At 35.5% G+C, this 22955-nt stretch overlaps 1 long non-coding RNA gene across 1 annotated transcript; it reads left to right on the top strand.

The window, feature by feature from the left end:
* The first annotated feature begins 10390 nt into the window (after positions 1–10390).
* On the top strand, positions 10391–12987 carry LOC115988972. Its single transcript, XR_004091727.1, has 3 exons — positions 10391–10630; positions 12449–12529; positions 12909–12987. It is a non-coding gene; the product is annotated as an uncharacterized LOC115988972 (long non-coding RNA).
* The last annotated feature ends 9968 nt before the right edge of the window (positions 12988–22955 follow it).

Genomic DNA, 22955 nt, shown 5'->3' with positions numbered 1-22955 from the left:
AGACTTAAAATGTGAGTTAGGAACAGTTGATCAAAATTCACTCACACCTAACTCTAGAAGCTGTGAAGCACTTGAATCATATGAACATAATACTCCTGAAACACAACAATACACCATGATCATTGTAAGCAGAAAATTATAAAATGCATATGAAACAGGCAATATGTGATCAAGTAAAGATGGAGTTAAGAAACAAACCATGGCTTGATCAACCAAGTGAACACCACAAGGTAGTGATCACAGTGCTCATTCACACTTGGAATGAACACAAGGACATACAAGTTAACAAGCACAAGGCAAGACACTTGTATGTTCAACACTCAACCAATGCATAACACACAAGGTATATGCATCTAGGAACAATCCTACAAGGGCACAAGAGTGACAGTACATAAACCAAAATGCAGAACATTTAGATTAAAGTACTGATTTCAACATAGCATAAAGGCTGCATTAAGCAAGGTACATACCATAAAGCCTACAAACTATGCATAAAACATAAACCCTAAAAGCTTACAAAAGCACATGGGTACAAACACAAAACATCCTGAATAACATCATCAAAATATATTAAAGTTTAAACCAAGAGTATATGTTAAGAGTTAGAAACAACTATACACCAAAAACACAGTGTATCAAACCCATAAAAACACTAAGAGTACTCAAAACATAAACATATATAAACAAAGTCTTTGAATTTGACAACTCCCCCTCAACACATTACTCCCCCTTAAGAGCTGCTTTTCTGCTTCTCAATCATCAATGTCATTATCAACAGAAACATCTCCCCCTTTTTGACAGGAATGGCCAAAGGGTCACTGTGCAGGCTGAGTGGTGAAGCTGTCAAGTTTTGCAGACAAAACATCAATCTGGTCCTGCATGGCTCTCATCCTCTCAGAGTGCTCAGTCTGGATTTCTCTGATCCCATCAAGTCTTTCCAGAATGATTTGGAAAGCATCTGGAGGTGTATCTGAAGAAGTTGATGCTCTGGGTCTTTTGCCACTCCTCCTGGGTGTTGAGGTTGATGCATGCCCTGCTGCCTCTGCTTCAGTATCCATTGGGACACCTTCTCCTTCATCACCTTCATCTTCTTCTCCTGGAAGCCTAACACTTATCCTTTTGCAGGTAAGCTTGTTAATTGCAGAAGGTGTGGACATGGGACTGATGTCTTGAGGGATTGGAACACCCTTCCTTCTAAAAATCCTCATCAGCAAACTGGGAAAGATCAATTTTGGCCTAGAGGTTGTTCTTGTCTCATCCACAATGGTGTCATATATGTGGGAACTTATGTCTATGAAATTCTTTTCTTTGAGATCCATCAGAAAGATTGCTCTAGCACAATTGATTGTAGTCAACTTCTTAATGGGATAGAGGTTAAACATCATGATGATTGTTAGACACCTCATGTCCACTGGAAAGGCAGTGGTATTCAAACATTTCCCTTCTCTCTGCCCACCTATCCTTTGTTGAACTGTTTCAATAGAAACACTCCTATCCTTGTAGTTGATAAATTCCTCATCTTCTAATCCTTCAAGGCCTAATGCATCATCTATGACATGTGCATCCAAAATGAATTCCTTACCTCTAACCCAACAACTTAACTCATTCTCCTTTATCACAGCATTTGAGTAAAATTCCCTAATCAGGGGTTCACACACTACAGGGAAATCACTCAGAAACTTTTCCCATCCTCTTCCTTCAAAACAGCTGGGGATAAAGGTTTGTCTCAAGTCCTCCAAATCTACAAACCTTTCTTGAATAATTCCTGCTTTCAAGAAGTTATCCTTGTATCTCTCAAAGTGATGAACTGACCTAAACAGTTTAGGATCCATTTTCAATCTTTTGTCAGCCTTCTTTGCAGGAGTTTTCTTCTTAGGAGGTGAGGGAGCCATCTGTGAACAATCAGAAGAGGCCACAACAGTATAGAGCAATATATGTGCAGAACAAGTCAGTACCATGTAGTTTAACAAAGAGATTTCAGCCAAACAAATGAACTTTGAACACTTAAATCATAAGCTACTTAGAAAAATCACATGGATAAACAAGCCTAAGATAGGAAACACATATAAAATCATCAGATATAGAAACTATCCTAAAGGCAGATATCTGACAATGAGACAGATAATGGAAAATGATATGGCCCATAAACAGCATTGTGAAGCTCACATATGCTCTCAAAAGATTTACACAATAGAGCATGCACAGTAAAACTCACAGCCTCAAAAAGGAACAATTTGAAACAACTCAACAGCTCAAGTTCAGATAAAATAAAAGAAACACTTAGCGAAGCACAGGATGAAGAGCAATAAGGAAACAACTAAGATCAAATCAAATTCTAGCAGCAGCATTCGCAAGCTAAGCAAGAACAAGAAGCAAAATCCGAAACACAAATCCATTTCCAAAACACAAATAGATGCGAAAAATCAAAGGGAAAAAAAAACACAAAATCAAGTAGAAATGAGTTCAAAACTGAAAACCCATACCTGAGACTTGAAGGATTTGAGCAGAAAATATGCAACAATGGAGATTTGAGATAAGAACACGGAGTGTTTGGGAGGGAGATAGTTTAGAGAGGAGATGAACAGTCACAAAAGTTCGAGAGAAAACTGAAAAAGATTTAAAAACTGCTCCTGTTTCTGCCAAACACACGATTTTCGCGACTTGATTAAGTCGCCACACAGTCACCAGTTCAAGCCGCCAAAACACTTAAGGACAAAATTTGAAAAATTCTTCTAAGTGTTTTTTGCGACTGGAAGGTCTACCCGCGAGTGAGTCACGAGCTGAGCCGTGAAAATCTCTGAGTGAACCTCGCGACTGGACCTTCCACTCGCGAACAAGTCGCCAAAAATGACCCGCGAAGACACGACTAAGGCTCGCGACTTGACATACCCGCGACTAAGCCGCCAAAACAGGGCAAAACTGGATTTTTGAAATTTTCAGATTTTTCAAACAAAATACTTTCCAAAAACACCTAAAACACTCAAAAATCTTTTTGTGCTCGATTTAACAAAGATTGAGCATGTGAAAACACATTTTATCAAGTACAATCACACAAATGAATATGGCATTTATTGAACATAAACTTGTGTGTTGTGTGTGGATATCAACAATGAGATAGTCCTTAGTCTAATGTGAAGCTTCAATGATCAATTCAACCAAGACATACACAATTAGCACTAGATCATGTGACCCATCTCAATTATAGAAGTATGTATATATGACCTCCCACAAAACTTGATAACATGACTTGGAGCTTTACATTTGACTCCACTTTCAATCAACATTTGATCTTTTTGATCTTTTGAGGCAATCACCTCTCATTGTGAGAGTGATATTTGATATTTCACTTTAATGAATAAGCCTTTGGCTTTTTGAATAAATATTCACTTTAATATAAGGTCGCTTACCCTTTTTCCTAGTCAAATACTAGAATGTGTGACAGGCTTTTGCAGCTCAATATCTCTTTTCATTTGGAGATTTACATTTGGTGAGCTCTTTTTAACAAAACAAAAATAAAGAGTGGGAAGATATATAGACACAAGTCTATGCATGTCTCAAGATCAACATAACCATTCACTAATCATTCATGACAAGTTTGAAGATCTATTTACAACAATCACATAGATTTCAAGATTTTTCCCACAGTGATATGAGTGCATGAAAACAAGCAATGCTCGAAAATGCACAAAGCCATTAGCACAAAGGTACAAGGCAAAACAAGTTTTGAGACAAAAACTCAACAAAGTCAATCAAGCTTTTTGATTTTCTAATTTTTATGTGATTTTTGGATTTTTGACACAAGAAGCAAAAAGATTGATAAGACAAAAATAAAAAAATATGCACAAGAAGACAAGCAAACAACCAATAGCAAAAACAGCAAGCAAAACAAGCAAACATTGTCACAAAGTATAGGAAGTATTAATGCATGGACATGTTCTAATGCTTATGCATGAGTACCCTTTTTCACCCACACGTCACTTGCGTTTGGGGTGATTTCCATATAGGATTAGGTACGAGAGTTAGGGCTTTCAAACCTTCGTGAGAAGTTTTCCAAGCAGTTGGTGAATGCACCAATCATCTTCATCACGTTCATCATTCCGGGATCACCATTCTGATCTCTAGATTGATCACCTGCCCAAATTCTTCTATCATTTCTAGGTCCTCCTGACCTTTGAGGAGTTGCACTATTCTTTGCTCTCAGCTTTTGGCAATTAGGTCGAGTATGCCCTTGAAGTCCGCAATAATGACACACATAAGTTCCTCTAGGACCTCTTTGTGGTCGTGGACGTGACTTAGCACGAGATTCAGACTTGCCCACAGACTGATTACGGGGATTTAACATCCGTTGGTTCACCACATTCTTCTTTTCCTCCACCTCGAGCTTCTCACCAATAAGGTCAGCTACAACTGGATCTTTGGCCTTTACAAACTTCACTTCTTTAGTGACATTTCCAGATGAACTACTTTCTCCGGTATATCCCAATCCGGATTTGTCTGAAAAGCTCTTTTGAGATGAGATAACATCATCTAACTTCTTGGTGGTGACCCTCTCTATTTTAGCATTTGCTTGCACAACCTCATTATCAAGAAATCTCACTTTTGTGTAAGTTTCGGACAACTCACCATTCAATGTTTCTATCTCACATTTGGCCTCCCTATATCGGATTAGGAGACTTTTGTAGTCCTCCTCAGCCTTCTTCATTTTTCTCACAGCAGCCTTGGCCACCCTTGTGTACTCACCCGACTTCTCCAAGAGTATGTTATAATTCTCTTGAAGATTTGCTGTGCTTTCATCTTCTTCAGCATCTGATTCTTCAACAATTCCTAGTGATTCATCATCACTATGTTCTCCAAGGTCTTATACAAGCAGATTCAACTCATCAGAAGACTCAACATGAGCAATAGTCATAAAAGCTGAATAGTTCCCCTCTCCATCACAGCTTTCTTCTGATTCTGAGTCAGATGAATCTGAGTCACTCAATGTCGTGGCATACACTTTACCTTTCGATTTCAAATAATTCGGACATTCCTTCTTAAAGTGTCCATGCCCGATACATTCGAAACAAGTGACACCTTGTGTGGGTTGGGATTCTTTTCCATCTTTCTTTTTGAAATCCCTTTTCTCCCTTCCAGAACTTTGGAATTTTCTTTTATCATCAAATTTGCCATTATTTTTGAATTTCAAAAACTTTCTGAAATTTTTGACAAGGTATGCAACATCTTTGTCAACCACATCTTCTCCCGATGAGTCTTGATCTTCCACCTTCTTATTAATGGTCTTTAGAGCAAGAGATTTACTCTTCCGTTGATTGGGCAGCGACATCTCATAAGTCTGCAAAGAACCCACCAGCTCCTGCACTTTGATGTCATCAAGGTCCTTGCTCTCTTCAATTACTGTCACTTTAGCACGAAAACTTTCCGGCAATGATCGAAGGATCTTCCTTACAATCTTTGAATCCTCCGTTTTCTCCCCCAAGTTGAACTTACTGACAACCACCTCATTTAGCTTCCCATAGAAAGAGTCAAAAGACTCATCCTCACTCATTTTGAGCTCCTCAAACCGGGTGGTCAGCATTTGTAACTTGGTGTCCTTCACTTTCTTCGTGCCTTCATAGGTGGTTTCCAAAATCTCCCATGCTTCTTTGGCAATGGTAATGTGAGAAATCCTGTGAAATTCATATGGAGACACACCACAGAAAATAGCATTGAGTGCTTTACTGTTAGCATTGGATGCAGCAAGTGCTCCCTTATCCCAAGTGGATTTGGCTGCCTCAGGTCTGGTCCAACCAATCTCAACAGCATCCCAAACAGATTCATCAATAGAACATAGAAAAGCTTTCATGCGAACCTTCCAAAAAGCATAATTACTACCATCAAAATATGGAGGTGCATTTAGGGATTGAGACCTATCCATCTCAAAAGGGAGTCAATGATCACACAATGGTAATGAAACCAATAGCAGTGTACCCGCTCTGATACCAATTGAAAGTTCAAAAACGTGTAAAAACACCTTTGAACGTTTAGACCCCTAAATTACAACTTAACCAATTCAAGCAATATGTCAAACAACTAGTGTGCGGAAACTTAACATATGCAATAATATGAAATTGGTTAAAAACTATCTAAGCCATAACAAAATAAAATCTACAGCAGATAATAAAAAGGCAAAGATAGAGAGGAAGGAAGATGCAAACACAAAGACAACACGCGATGTATTATCGAAAAGGAAACCGAAGCCCTCGGCGTAAAACCTCTCCGCTGCCCTCCAAGCGGTAAACAATCCACTAGAAAATACAGTTGGGATACAAGGACAGCAATAGACCCTCTAAGCCTAATCTACCCAGTGCACCTAAGCCCTCCAAGCTTCTTGCTCCAACGAGGTTGCGCCGAACCTTTTTCTTTTCTAGCTTCTCGGATTCCGCTACTAGACCGTAGCATCAACCAATGAAGATTGGTTCCTTCCTAACTGCTTCCCAAAAATCCAAACAACTGTCTCACAATGATGATGATGATGAGAACCAGGTTTGGTATAATGCCTCTCAAGGATTTGACAATGGAGAGGAAGAGAGTTGAGGAATTTGAAGAGACTCTAAGGTATAGATTGTGGGTGAATCAATCTTATTTTTCTTTAGGATTTCTCTCTCAAAATTCTCTCTGGAAACTCTCTCTCAATCGTGGGTAAAAGGGGTATTTATACTGGAGTGGGAAAGGAATGTGAAACGTCAGGTTTTACAAAACAGGGGTGGCTCGCGGCTTGACCTCGCGGCTTGACCAAGTCGCGAGATCCAGTCGCGAGTAAACCGTATGGCCAGTTGTCCTGTTTTGTCCTGTATTGCTCCAGCTAGCATGACTGTTCATCTTCCCGCATGCTTGGCACGTGTGCTACGTCTGGCGGTTTGCAGCCGCGAGTCACCCGCGAGTCCCAGCCGCGAGTCTCTGTTTTCTTGCACACTCTTGAGCAAACTTCACTCTATCTCACTCACTACCCTTACATCAAACCCACCTAAATACAGAGTTACTAAATGCTGAATTACAAGCAAATTTGGTACGGAATAAAACCAATTAGATGGTTGAATAAATTCAACCTTACACCTCTTATTTTGCAGATCAAATGTTGAGGAATGTCAGAAAGTTATGGAAGTGTTGCAAGTTTATGAGGTTGGTTCGGGGCAACAACTCAACAAAGCAAAAACCACAGTCTTCTTTAGCAAGTCCACCAATGAAGAAAATAGACGGTTGATTAAAGAATGCTTGGGGGTGGAAGAGATTCGGAGTTATGAGAAGTACTTGGGGATACCATCCTTAGTGGGGAGAAATAAAAAAAGTAGTTTCAACTACATAAAGGAGTGTGTTTGGCGGAAGCTTCAAGGTTGGGAAGGAAAATTACTTTCTTAAGCCGGTAGAGAAATCTTGATAAAGGCGGTGGCCCAAGCAATCCCCACCTATTCAATGAATTGTTTCAAGCTTCCCATTGGTTTGTGCAACGAGATTGAGGGGCTAATTAGGAAGTTTTGGTGGGGTCAAAGGGGGGATAGGAGGAAATACATTGGGTAAGATGGGAGGAGCTTTGTAAACCTAAGAGTGAGGGTGGGATGGGCTTCAAGGACCTTGCATTATTCAATGATGCTCTCTTAGCAAAACAAGCTTGGAGATTACTCCATAACACTAATTCCCTCTTCTATAAGGTTTTCAAATCAAAGTTTTTTCCAAATTGTTCCATCATGGAGGCAACGGAGTGCCATTCGGGTTCATACGCATGGAGGAGTATTTTAGTTGGTAGAGAGGTGCTTAAAGAGGGCATGAGATGGAGGGTGGGCTCGGGTGCAAAGATTAAAGCATGGTCCGACCCTTGGCTGCCTTCAGAATTCCTTCCATATGTCACTTCCCCACCAGCCAGGGGCTTTGAAGAAGTCACAGTGTCAAGCCTTATCAACCAGGATCCAGTTTCTTGGAACATGCCTTTGCTACATGATCTTTTCCACTCAAGAGACATCTCCTTGATTAAGTCTATTCCACTAAGCAACATGGCAGTAGAAGACAAGCTCTTTTGGCCCTTTACTCCATCGGGCTTGTACTCTGTTAAGTCGGGGTACCATTTTCTCTGCAAAGCCAAGAGCCTAGATGACAACTCTTACCAACCAGATTCGGATGGGATATGGGAGAAGGTGTGGGGGTTAGCAGTGCAGCCAAAGATTAGAAATTTTCTGTGGCGTGCAATCAAAGACACCATCCCGACTAAAGCAAACCTTAAACGGCGAAGAGTAATCCCAACCGATTGTTGTGATCACTGCTTTAACACCTCAGAGAACACCTTACACGCATTGTGGTCATGCCCCTCTCTGTCCCAGGTATGGTTACATGATCAGAGCTGGAGAAACTGCCATTCCAGGACATTTGAGAGGTTCAAGGACTTAATGGAATTCATTACTGAAGACGGCTTGGACTTGGCAAACTTTGCTACTACTGCGTGGATGATATGGCATAGGAGGAATGCTTTGAGAACCACCAGCAAGCCCTTCCCAATCCAGCAAGTGCTCCCTGAGGTGCGGGCAGTCCGAGCTGCCTATGTCCGCTCTATTCCGCCTAAACCCCCTCATCCACCCTCTAGAGCTCCAGAACGGATCATCTGGAAACCTCCACCCTGGCCGAGACACAAAGTAAACTTCGACGGAGCTGTGTTTAGGGAGGAAGATTCAGCAGGTGTTGGTGCTGTGATCCGGGATGAGAAGGGGTTCATGGTGGCTGCAATGGCGGAAAAAATCCCACTCCCCTATTCGATCACTGCACTTGAGGCTCTTGCAGCAATAAGGGCTCTGAGATTGGCTGGGGACATTGGTCTTGAGTCTTTCATCCTAGAGGGGGATTCCAAGATCACTATTGATGCTTTAGCAGGAAATATCGTGGAGCATGCTGAGTTTGGAAATCTGTTTGAGGAAGCTAAGTGGTTGGCAAGTCAGTTTGGTGACGTGAGTTTTAATCATGTAAGGAGACAGGGCAATGGTGCCGCGCATAACAGTGCTAGACATGCAAGACATGTTAGCGAGTATACGGTGTGGATGGAGGATGTTCCTCCACATCTTTCTACTGTAATTCAAGCCGAGTTGGCGTCTTTTGAATAAAGTTACAGTGTTCCTTTCTCAAAAAAAAAAAAAAAAAGTGGTGATATAAATGACTATGTTGCTACATCAATAGCAATATAGAATCATGTTATTAGTAATATAGACTAGCCTCTGAGCACGCGCGTGACTCTTCTATTTTTTGGGTAAGAGTTAATCTAGAGCATTTATTATAATTTGGGATTACTACATTTTCCAATCACAAAAAAGACCTAAGGGTGTGATGAAAAATTATTTCACCACACATAATACTCATCACATCCCTTGGTTTTTTTGTGATTGGAAAATGTAGTAATCCCAAATTATAATAAATGCTCTAGATTAACCCTTACCCAAAAAATAGAAGAGCCTCTGAGCACGCGCTCTCAGAGGCATGCGCGTGCTCAGAGGCTAGTACTATTTAAGGAGCTTCTCCTATTTGGACTGGATTTTTTTTTTTTTTTTTTTGTTCCAAAATACCTCTACACCCTTAGGTTTAAGTAAAGACAAAACTAAAGGATAGTCTTGTAAAAATACATATCTAGTTTACACTAAAACATTACCTACAAAATAGGAACACTCTCTCACTAACCCACTTCTATTTTTTTTTAAAATAGAAAAATAGATTATTAATTATCACATCAATTAAATAGGTTTTAACTAAAAAAAAAAAAAAAATCCCCATTTGTCCACTTTTTTTTTTAATTCTAAAAAAAAAAAAAAAAAAAAAAAAAAAAAAAAAAAAAAAACGCAACAGGAATAAACACATATACAAATCCCAAAAATCTAAACCTCCCACTAATCCGCATACAGTTCATCCGTTTCCAATGCACACACTACACACCAAAACTGCCTCCTCACTCTTCTTCTTCCACTCCATCTCCTTCCCAACAAGGCAACAACTACAAACCAACCCCAAAACCCAACCACTATAACGTGACTGCAGTAGCCATGGCAAACAGGCAGAGTCTTCCTAGATGTACCATCCTCAACTTTTAACATTGAACCCCTTAAAGAATATTGCTAGCCACTTTCCTTGGGGAATACTGCAGCTGTTATTATTATATGCAGTAAGTGCAACTCTCACTCCTAGATCTTATCTATATATATATATATATATATAACCGAAGTCTTTGAAGCTCCCACAAATTTCCACGTCAGCATAATATTTTTTTAAAAAAAATTTCTGAAACCAAAAAAAAAAAAAAAAAAAAAAAAACGCAAAAAATCTTTTCCGAAACCCACAAAACCAGCCTTCTTTTTCCTCCAAAACGCAGACCCCTCAGACCCCTGCGACTCCTCTCTCTTCTCTATTTCTCTACCCTCTCGTTCCCAAAAACCCAACACTGAAAATCAATCTTGCCAAGAAGCCATCCCCCACGCTGTTTGGTCCGAAATAGAAAGAAGACATCATTGATCTTTCCATGGTGCTACTCACAAGGACCGATCTCCACCTTTGAGCGTTGACGACAGCCATCAAAATTGGGCAGATTGCATCAAATGGTTGAATTAGAACTTTGTTCCATAAAATTAGGGTTCGTTTTCTTCATCTTCTTCTTCTATTTCTTATTTTTTGAGATTTTCGATCAAAATTGCATAAAGTTGATTTTTTTTTTCATTATCAAACCTAGGGTTCGATTCGATTTATTAGCAAAAATCATTGGTTGACTTAAGAGTACATATCATTACATGTTTACAGAAGTAGACAATTATCCGTACAGCTTAAATATAATTCACACAACATGCAGATTTAACAACAATGAAGCCTTGCTTCCAATTTCGTAGTTGCCAAATCCTCATACTAATTCCAAATGATAGTTTAATTTATTATATACATATAGAATTTGTTCACAGCACCAACAATTGAGAACACATTACCAGTGCTCTGCAATATTATACACAGAAGTGACGATACAATAATCTACCATAGTTGTTTGTCTCTGTAATGGAGTCCGAAGGTTGTTAAAATCTTTATCAGGATCTTGAATCTCATAATTCCACAATTCTGGAACGTCAATGATTTAAACGGCATTTAGAGTCTTCTAAGATTAGGATTTTTAAAAATCCTAACCCAGATTGTGGTTTCTTTTAGAGAAACCTTTAAATTTAACATAGAGCTAAAATAGGGACCCCAATTTGGTAGCATTTTTTTGGACTTCTTTTTTGGGTAGAGGGTGGAGTGGGGGAGAGCAACAACCCAAGTTCTAATGACTGTAAGTCCATTTGAGTTGTAAAGGAGGCCATAGGCCTTAATGTAACAGACCATGGGTCTGTGGTTTGAAAAAGAGTAGAAGACTGTTAAGTTTGTTTGACTTGGAAAAGGATATAAGCCTCTTTTGAGTTCAAAATAGACTACAAGTCTATTTGAGTTGAAAAAGAGTGAATCTCTTTGAATAGACTTTGGAGAATGTTTGCACATGTAAGTGGGAAAAGGAAGAGCTTCCATTTTTGTGGGGAATTTGGTACACATCATCGTCTAACTTCCTACATGGTAACTTTTGGGCGGGTCTTATAATTGCATATATCATAAAGACACTTTACTTTGGAAGGTACAATCAAATTCACTTTGTTTTTAGCCTGAAGTTGTTTGTGCTATGTATATGTTGCATTCACTTTTATTATGGTTCAAATTTCTGCATTCTTAAAATTTTTTGATTTGACGTCTTTCAGATGGTTCATTGTTAATAATGTTAGTGGATCTATGCCCTCCTATAATCGTACATGCTTATCCCCCCCCCCCCTCACATCTAGTTGTTGAATTTATAGCCATATATGTTCCAAGTCTGATGCAATGGCATCACTTTGAAGTATGCATGTCATTCCTGATTGGTGCAATTAACATTATATATACATTTACTTGAAGCCAAGTTATTACATTCATCTACTAAAGAGTACATGATTGCGCACATTTGAATGGTATTGAGAATTTGGACCTAAACAAAGGAAGAGAGCTAAATGGGAAAAGAACAGATGTAATTCAAGTAATGAGAAAATTAGTGAAGGTGATAAAGGATAAAGGTATTTAGCATGATTCATGTCTCAAAATTGGGATAAATGTGAAAGAATCCCATAAAGAAACACAATCTTCAAATCACCTAGACTTCAGAGATTATTAATAGATCTTTTTGACTTCTAGCTTTGTCTTCAAAAAATATTTAAACTTTGTTTTGAACTTTCTAAGAAACAGCATTCTTTTGGCTTCAAAAAACACAGAGAGAGAGAGAGTATTCTTTTGAGTTTTATAGATTTGTCTTCAAAGAGTATCTTATATTCTTTCTGAGGATTTTTTTTTTTTTTTTTTTCTGAATCACTAACATTTTTTTTAGTTGTAAAATTTTATGATCTTCAATCAGATCCGAAGACCCTCACACATATGATGAAACCTTTGGATTGGTGATCTCTTCAAGCCTCACAAAACCTTGATACAATGCAAGGTTAGTTTTTCAAAGACCAATTTATCCGTAGATTAAATACACATAAAAACCACTTTGAACAGGTTACAATGTACCCACAAAGGAGTATAACAAGTCTTGAGGTGCAAATTAAGACAAAATATCCTGGAAAAACTTGCAAGATCAAATAATAAGGTGCTATTTGGTTAAAAAAATGGTGTATTCAATTTTCATTTTCATTTTTGTGTTTTCATTTTTTGGATATGAATGCACAATAAAGGACCCATTTTCACATTCATTTTCTATACATACCAGCTAACCTTTGAGCTCTCTCTCTGCTTTGTTTTGGGTCCTTCTGCTTCCCCTTTCTCTCTTTATTCCTCAAACCTCTCCCTTACAAGCCATCCCCATTCGCTCATAGGTTACACTTACGTCATCAGTTGAAGGAGTGGTGTTCCTTTGCAAAGCAGCCAACAAATATAAAGCTATCAACTTCATTTTCTTTTGTTCTTCTATGAAGATGAGGGTGATGCATGTTCACAAAGCTTGATGTGCAGGTTTAAAGAAAAGAGATGACTAGATGAGATTGTAGAAGGAGAATGTTTAGATCTAGATTGTCATAACATTGAGCAACCTTGATAGCTATTGCGGTTGCTATTGACTTCTATGTAAATTAAATGCCTACAACAAATAGAGATGTGGCAATAGTGTTTATTGGAATTCTTTTGACAATATTTGATCTACAAAATACATTAGAGCAAAAAGTGAATTTATGTAGTGAGACTGATTTACAATTAATATGAAGTGTGTTTTCATTGTTTCAAAATTGAATTTGGATTTTGACCTTGAGCCAAGTAAACATACAAAGGTTGCAATCCTTTGCAAATAGATTTTCCATCATCTTATTGTTGCTTTAGTTTTCAACATTATTTTCTAAAAAAAAATAGTTTTTTCTTTCTTTCTTTCTTTTTCAATGCCTTTTTTCTTTTCTTTTTAGCTTTTTCTAGGTGGGCAAATCAACCTTTCCTTGATTCTTTTAACTTTTTCTTTTAATGTGAGGTTGATTAACTAAATATTTATTTAACTATCCCGTGCATCACACGGGTTAGTGACTAGTAATAATTAATAGGTAACACTTCAAATACATAAATCTATATGTTTATTCGATTGGTACGTAATTCTTATTTAATTGGGATTCCCTACTTCATAGGATGATGCAATACACATGAAAATTAAAACTGGTTGTTGTTCATATACAATTTGATTTAGAATGGATTTTCAATGATGCAGTAAATCTATATGAACAAGCCCAAGGGAGAGGCATTTGTGAGCATTACAATTTTCATTGGATACCAATTGAGTAAATAAACATTCTCTCTTTTGGTCATTGTTCAATTAAAGAAAAATTGTTTCTTTGGATGCTATGGAACCATAAACTTTTTTTCTACACGTTGATGCTTTAGAAATTTCATGGTTGAAGACTTACGTTTCAGGAATCTTTTTTTTTTCTTTTTTTTTTTTTTTTAGCATTCTTTGAACTTATTATTTTACATTTTACTTTTCCATGAAATCTAATTCACATTTTTAGGAGCTGGGAGGTCTGCCCTAGATAATGATAGCAGGAAAAACTATTTGCCCGAAATTCATAAGTCAATTTGATTTGCACCAAGGCATTGGTATTTGTTTCTATCACCATTTTAGGAGGAATATGAGATTAGGAAGGGGACAAGGGGATAAAAGAAGGGCAAGGGAAGTTTAGAAAATTGCGTAAATATGAAATATGTGGTTACAGGCTTACTGCTTTCGATGAAATCTATTACCCTTTCTCTCTTTCTCTTTAATGTGCCCCATCCTCTTAATGTAAGTTCATATAATGTATCAAATTCTTAAAGTCATACCGATATGAATGGATTTGGAAATGCTTTATGGTGGCTTCATATTTGTCTTCTCCAAAAAAAAAAAAAAAAAGTTCTGTTTTGTTTAGTTTTCGTGTGAGGACTATGCTGTGAAATTTCATAAACTTTTCCTGTTTAGGAAAAATAATGTGAAAAAAAAAACTAAAAACAAATCACAATTTCAATGGGAAGATATATATTGCATAGAATATTTTTCCCTTTTTCATAATCAAAATAGGGAGTGTATTTGGATTTTTTTTTTTTTTTTTGGTAATGGACATTCGCACAACAATTTTTTGTAATGGATATTCCCACAACAATTTTAAGTATTGTGTCTCATGATTTTAAACCATGGCAAATTTTTCATCCACACTAGCCTCTGAGCATGCGCTCACACACGTGCTTAGAGGCTCTTTTATTTTTTTGGGAAAAAGTTAATAATTTGCATCTATTATAATTTAGGATTTCTACGTTTTCCAATCACAAAAAAAAAACCCAGGGGGTGTGATGAGTATTATGCGTTAGCACGTGAAATATTTTTTTCATCACACTCCTAGGTTTATTTGTGATTGGAAAATGTAGTAATCCCAAATTATAATGGATGCAAATTATTAACCTTTTTTCCAAAAAAATAGAAAAGCCCCCGAGCACGTGCATGAGCGTGTGCTTAGAGGCTAGTCTGTATATATTAAGAAGATTCAAAAAGTTAGTTGTTGCTTTTTTTTCCTATCAAAAATACCCCTAAATTAATTAACCAACAACTTAAAAATAGGGTTAAAATAGTAAATTGGTAAAAGAAAGTTAGTTATTGCTTTTTTTACTGTCAAAAATACCCCTACCTAAAACTTAAAAATTGGGTTAAAATAGTAAATTGACAAAAATAATAAATTTTTACTTTTATGTTGAAATATCTTATTGCTTCTAATAAACCCCTACTTCTATTCAATAGCTTAAAAACTCCCATGTGATGTCAAAAAAAAAAAAAAAAACTCCCCACGTGATGTCAAAAAAAAGAAAAGAAACATGTACAATTAAATCTTCCCCACTTTTCTTCTCAAAAAAAGAACTTCCCACTACTCACATTTGTAAGAAAATAACTACCCTCCAATAAAAAAGAAAAAAAAAGTGTCAGTTGAAATAATTTTCATATCAAAACTTCTCATAAAAAAAGAACTCAGTTGAAATAGAAAAAAACTCGTCTTCCCCACATCTACTCCTATTATTCCAGTTTGAAATAGAATTTTTGTTTGCACATCAACAAAAACTCTTCTCAATCATTACTATTCCTATTTCTAATTGAAATACAGTTTCTATTAGGTGGCTACATCTTTGTATAAAAGGAGTCTGTGTGTGGTTTAATTGAATATAGAAGAGAAAAACACATGGATCACGTGACTTTTTATTAGTGCTGAGGAACTTTTCAAAAATTTTTCCTTCAACAAGAAGGAACGAAGGAACGAGAGGCGATGAGAAGAAGAAGAAGATTTTTCAAATTGTAAGATTTTTCTTTTGTTTAATTAATCAATTAATTTATTTTTCTTTGCTTACTTTTGTAATTTGCTCTGTTCTCAAATTGAACTTTCACGCTTCTCTACAAGATTTAGGTAATCCTTTCGTTAAATACTTATTGCAATTCTCCACTGATTTAGATAGATTCACTAACCGTTAGATGTAACATAAGATTACAAAACCGTTTCTAAATTAACATTGGTGCCTTTAATGTAGTAATCCCAAATTATAATAAATGTTCTAAATTAACCCTTATCCAAAAAAATAGAAAAGCCTCAAGCGTGTGCTCATAGGCTAGTATATATAAAGAGAATTTGAAAAGTTAGTTATTTCTTTTTTTACTATCAAAAATACCCTTAATTTAATTAATCTAAATCAATCAAAATGGGTTAAAATAGTAAATTTTCTCCTAAATAAATTCCTACTTACATTGAAAAGCTACTTCTACTTCTACGTTGAAATACTATCCCACATTATTTTAAAAAAAAAAAAAAAAAAAAAAACTATCCCGGCCACCAAAAAAAAAAGCACTCCCAGTACACCAAAACACCACCCACGTTCGTAAAAATAAAAAATCAAAATCAAAAATAAAATAAAATAAATCAAAAAATCCCCACGTTCAAATAATGCTCCATCAATTATCTACCCATGTAACTTCTCACAAATACAAACTCTTCCCAGTAGTTTAAAAAAAAATTTTCAAAAAAAAATTCAAAAAAAAAGAAAAACACACTCTCTATCAATTATCTACCCACGTTCCTGTTGAAAAAAAAAAGTTCTATCCAAAAAAAAAACTTCTTAGTAGTTGAACTTCTCACAAACAGAAACACATAATATTCATTACACCTCTAGGAATTTTTTGAAATTGGAAAATGTAGTAATCCCAAATTATAATAAATGCAAATTATTAAAATTTGTCAAAAATAGAAGAGTTTCTGAGTATCCCGCCTAAGCGCATGCTCAAAGGGTAATATATATATATATATATATATATATGAAACTTCCTACTTTTCTATTTTTTATTTTCATTTTATGATGAGCTCAACACTAATACTAAAGTTTTATGTTAGTCTAGAATCTAGACCTTCTTCCTTTTTGGCATCTGAATTATAACCTTTAACTCTTATGTAAAATTTTCCCTTAATCTTACAATATAATAAAATCCATTAATATTTAGAAAATATACAAAACTCTTACCTTCGTAATTTCTAGTGTTTACCAAATAAAGTCAATAGTACATCAACAGATCAAAAGAGTTAATACTGTACCATACCGGCCGGTATAGCTAGAATTTACTATACTGGTGGGTAGGCCAGTACAGAAACACCATTATTTTGTCTCGGATTAAATAGTGGCTTTACCAGTGTTATTTTGGTCGTACCGAGATAAATACTGGGTTCTGGCCGGTAAATAGATTTCAAACGAAACAAAAACACTTACAGACTTACCTTCTATATATGTTTGTTTTCACCTAATAATGCTTCTCTCTATTATCTCGGTCTCTCTTCTTCTTCTCCCTTTTCTTATTCATATTTTCTTTGTTTGAGACTTCCCATGCTCTCCATTTTTTCCAGCTTTCCTCCGCTTTTCGTTCTTCTGTTCATTCTCCATATCTCTCTCTCAACATTTCAGTGTCTTTGTTAGTTTTGGGTGGCCACATGAAGAGGCAGAGGAGTTCTTCAACCAAGAAAAGAAAAAGTAATCTAGAGCAATAAATGTGATAAGCCTTATCTTGAAAGGATAGTGAAAAAAGATTTTAAAAATAATCTATATATATATATATATATATATAACCGAAGCCTCTGGAGCTCTCACAATTTTCCACGTCATCACTATTTTCTTTTTCTTTTTATTTGCCACATCATTTTTATTTTTTTGCTCCAATTCCAATTAGAACACATCTTTATTTCTCTCTTTACGTAACCCTTCTTTGCCAAAAGGCCCAAAACCCACACTTCATCATTGACTCAAATAAAGGCTGCCTCCATAAACCCTAAACCTTCAACAACCCTAAACGTTGCAACCAGCGTCTCCCTCTGCCTCCAAGAAAACATTTATCCATATTGGGTTTTCAAGTCATGTAGCTACAGAGCTTAAAGTCAAGCTACTAAGGATCCTATTGTAGCGACAAGAGAGAGTGCAAAAGAATAAACAACTAGGAAGAAAGAAGAAGTTGAGGGAGAATTGGAGGCTAGAAGATCAGCCGAAAGAAAGGTATGTGTGTACCAAAATTATATCTTTACTATTGCATAGACCTTCAATTATATGACTTTTTGAACATGAAATTCTACATGTTTACCTTCACAGCTTCACAACACTAAATTGATGTTTGTAAAAGTAGATCACTAATTTAAAGTTACCACAAGACAATATACATTTATTTAGAATTGCCAAAGACTAAGGTAGTATTAACTGTATAGATGCATAATATGGATTATTAAAACATGTAGCATGGTAAGAGGAGTCTTGGCAATAATTTAGATTGAATTTAGTAGTAGTAGCCAAAATTAGGCTACAGTTAATTTCTGAAGCATTCATTGGTTTGTTGTAGTTCACCCTTCAATATTGTACAAATAAACATTCTCTTTGTTTGTGTTCGTGACTAATCTGGCATTAGAAACTTTTAATTTGAACTATTTTTCCTTTGTTATTTTCTGCTCTATATTTATTCTTCAAACATATTTATTCCTTTGTTATATTTTGCTCTATGGGTATTTATTGTAAAATATAGGTTAATGCACTTTTTTATTTAGTTAAAAATTTGTATTTTGTTATTGTGATTTTCATGTTTTGATACTTTTGTTGTAAGTGAATGGACAAGTGCTTGCATTGCGAGTGTCCTAGCCAACGTATTCAAATAATTTTTATTTCTTTGGTTACATCTTTCATAGTTTATGAATTATTTTTGTTTTAATTATTCGAATTAAGATCTTCTTAATTGGAGGCTTGGAGTGACTAAACTTATTGGGAATTTCTATTGAGACCTTGCATTGAAGATAAGAACATTGGCCCGATCCCTTTGTGACATTCAAGGTTTGGTCTTATCAAAATGAAAATTTTTCTAAGCAAGGTATGCTTTAGTTTCCCCACCTATTAACTAAAATCCAACTGAATTTAATTAAGTCTTTTAATATCTTTGATGTTACGATGTGCTATCAACTAGGGGTTTCATTGTACATTTTTTTTTCTTTTTTTGCAAAATTATTAATGTACCTTCAAGCAAATTTAATATATATGATTATTATTGAATTATCTCGTGCATCGCACGGGTTAGCGACTAGTAATAAAAGATACTGGAAGAGAATAAAAACTTATCCTGAACCCTCTCAAAACTCTCGAAAAAATGTGCTTTTGCACTTATTTTATAAAAAATGTCTATGTTTTGAAATTATTAAGCATCATGTCTCTATTTTGAAATTCGATTTTAAAAAAAATCGAGTTACAGGTGAAACTTGACATTAGCAATGTTGAGTTCTATGCATATTTTGCCACTTAATTTTTTTATAAAAAAAAAATATATATATATATATATATATATAAGCGAAACTTGACTTTAGCAAAGTCGAGTTCTAATTAAAAATTTACATATAACTCAATTTTGAGAATATCAAGTTTTATATAGATCTTGATTTTATTAAAATTGAGTTTCAAAAACAGGGACACGATGCTTAATAATTTCAAAACAGGACATTGTGCTAGATTTTTTTTTTTAAATAAGGGCAAAAGCCCTTCCCCCCCCCCCCCCCCTCTCTCAAACTCCATCAAATTAGTATTTTATGTATCACTTTTTTTTTTTTTTACTATCCCATAAAATCAATAACATATTTGATGCATCACTTAAATCCTCTGAAGCAAACAAGAAGTCTAGGTTCCTCTATAATACATACCTTTTGGGCATTGATTTGAATTAATTTTGAAGCAAGTACACATCCTTACAGGCTATGGTTCAAGAAAAAATTTTGTAATCTTGGCCATACCTGCAAATAAGGCATTACATGGAATCAATTGTAGCCTTAAAGAGGAATACAACAGTTTTAAAGTAATTAATAGCTATTGAACCACCCAAAGACTTATTAAAAAAATCTTTCATTCACTTTGCCATGATCCTTTCCAATAATCAAAGAGAAGTCAGATATATACATAACATGAAGACGTTTTTTAACTTATCAAAAAATATGAAGCCTTTCTAGGAAAATAATGTCATTCGCAGATTTGGGAGGACCTAATGGAGAGTGCTGAGATGAATTAAACCAGCATATCTTGTCAAGTTTTCCAACGTAGGTACGTCCCTTTTTTTCTTTTTGCAACTTCCTACTCTTTAGTGTTACCGATCCTTAAAAGCAGCTGGTTTAGATAAACAAAATAATATTATATAAACTAAAAACTACCGATCACTCAAAAAGGAAAAGATACAAAAAGCTTGTTTTTATGACCAAATTCCAAATCCTCTAGCACATATATTCTTGTCGACAGAAAACGTTTGGAGTGGAAGATAAAAAAAGAGGGGAAGTTGAAGAGAAATAGATGTCTTTGGTGTTTGGTAATTATTATGAGAATAAACGTAACAGCTAAAGACAATTAATGTGGCAGAAGCTAAATGCTTGGTTAACCATGACTCCTCAAATGACAAATCCAACTTGACACATAGGAGAAGAGCAAAAATAAAAGCTAATCTTTTGTTTTTAAATCTATCATCAATATATATAACTAGTCGCAAACCCGTGTGATGTACGGGATAGTTAAATAAAAATTAAATATAGTTATATTATTTAAGTTATTGACTTGAAAATATATGAAAATAAACAATTTGTTCAAAATAAAAGCTCACAAATAAAGATAAACAATACAGTTTGTCACATTTTTAATCACAATACTTGTAGAAACCTAAAGCGATATAATTTCATAGAGGCAATAGATTGCAAAAGTAATATATGTAAAATTTCATAAGTTTAGAAGAGTAGATGTTATCGACGCAAGTTGAAAATTTCTTTTATTATGAACCTGTTTGAAGTACCAAAAATTACCTTTGTGGAGGATAGGGCTAAAGCACCTGATGTTGCATGTTCTGAACCCTTGACTTTAGGTCCTAGTGACCAATGATCATGTTACATCATCCATATAAACAAATGTCATCAATCAAAAATTTGAAAATAACATGCCATGTGATATTGCTTGAAATTAAAGTGTGTGTGCATGGTGAAAACTCCTAATTTTTGCATATTCAATATCTCATTTGGATTGAAGACTAAACAAGGTGAGTGTGTGTGATCGGTGTTGACCTATATCTACAATTTGAATATATCACATATTATTTCATGGATGTATCATAAATTTAAGATTAAAAGCCTAGTGAATGCATGAAAATGTAAAGAGCATTCAACCATTTTCAAAGAGCATAGCCACAACCTAACATGATTTGATCTAAATTAACACCAAAAGATATAAGAAACAACTTTAGAGTAAGGAAATATATTTGCACTCAAATCCCACATAAAGGAGGAGAAGATATTTTAGGGATTCCCAAGGGAGGGGTAGAGAAGTACTCACTCAATACCTCAAATCCCAAGAAGACGAGGTATGTCAAGCCTTTTTTTCTACTTCATTGGGACTTTAGGAAGAAAAGAAGCTCTATGAAGAGGTAGAAAAGTGCTCACTTGATACAACGAATCTGAACAGGGGCGACGCCACCTTAAGGCCAGGGTGCCTGCCCTGATTTATATATATATATATATATATATATAATAATTTAAAAAAAAATTATTTGTCTACCCTTCAAAAAAAAATTAGGAACACCCTCAATTTTTTTTATGCCAATAAAATTAAATTTTGCTTCATGATTTGTTCTACATTTAGTCGATGAATGATTACTTGGTTGTGTACATTGAAAGAGATGTAACTTATAATATTGATAATGAGACTATCATGCAACGATTTCAAAATATGAAAACTCGTAGAAGGTAAATGTAAATTTTATGTATTTACCTTTTTTTTTATTGTTGTTGTTGTCAATATATGAATTTCTTTTTTTATTAGATTGTATAATTTATGCTTCTTAAGGAATATTCTGAGAAAAATTCCTGTAGCTGCCACTAAATCTGAGCATGACTATGACAAGCCCTTTTTTTTCTACTTTCTTAGAGCATCCGCAGCCCAAAATGCTATCCTATTCTACTTTACCATCCCAAAAGGTTATTTTATCAATTATACAATACCATTTTGCAATACTCCAGCATTCCAACTTTTATTTTATAATACAACACATTAAAATAATATTTCTACACAATAAAATAATATATCCCAAAACCCAAATCACCTTTGCAACCACCTGCTACCACCACCACCACGAAGAACATACCCAAACTGTTGTTTTCTTGAAACCCTAACCACAAACTCTAGCAACCACAGCAACCCACAAAATCAAAATCAAAATCAAACCAAACCATGGCAACCCCCAACTCCACCACCATGAACCCACAAAAAAAATCCATCCCAAAATCAAATCAAACCAATAGCAAAATGCCATACCCAATTCCTTTAAGCACCGATCACAGCAACAACAACCCAAAAAAAAAAAAAAAAAAACCCTAACCCAGAACTCTGAGAAGACAATCCACCACGATCCACGGAGAAGACAAGAAGTTTGCCACTGGTAGTGATGGCGAGAGAGAGAGGGGATGAGAGAGAAGTGAGAGGCTTGGTCATGTGGCTTGCGGTGTGGTCTGTGACAGTGGGTCCGGCCATGGTGGCTTGGTGATGGCGTTCATGTCCACCATGGTTTTGGGTCTGAAGAAGAGAGAACAAACAAGAGAGAAGAAGACAAAAGAGAGAGGGAAATGAAAGAATGAGAAAGGAAGAGAGAGAAGAATCAGAGATAATATAATAATAATTTTTAATTATACAATCTTGTTATAGTACCATCCTAGAAATAGGATGGTACTATAGCAGTATTGTAAAATTTTTTACAATTGGCACATTTTGCAAGTCGGGCTAGAGCAACATATTAAGGCTGTGATGGTAAACTATATCAACATATACAATATACCATTTGGGCTGCAAATGCTCTT

Source organism: Quercus lobata, chromosome 5 (assembly GCF_001633185.2).
Source record: "Quercus lobata isolate SW786 chromosome 5, ValleyOak3.0 Primary Assembly, whole genome shotgun sequence".
Lineage (NCBI taxonomy): Eukaryota > Viridiplantae > Streptophyta > Magnoliopsida > Fagales > Fagaceae > Quercus > Quercus lobata.
The sequence above is the reverse complement of the archived record's forward strand: the minus strand, read 5'-3'. Positions and strand labels throughout refer to the sequence as shown.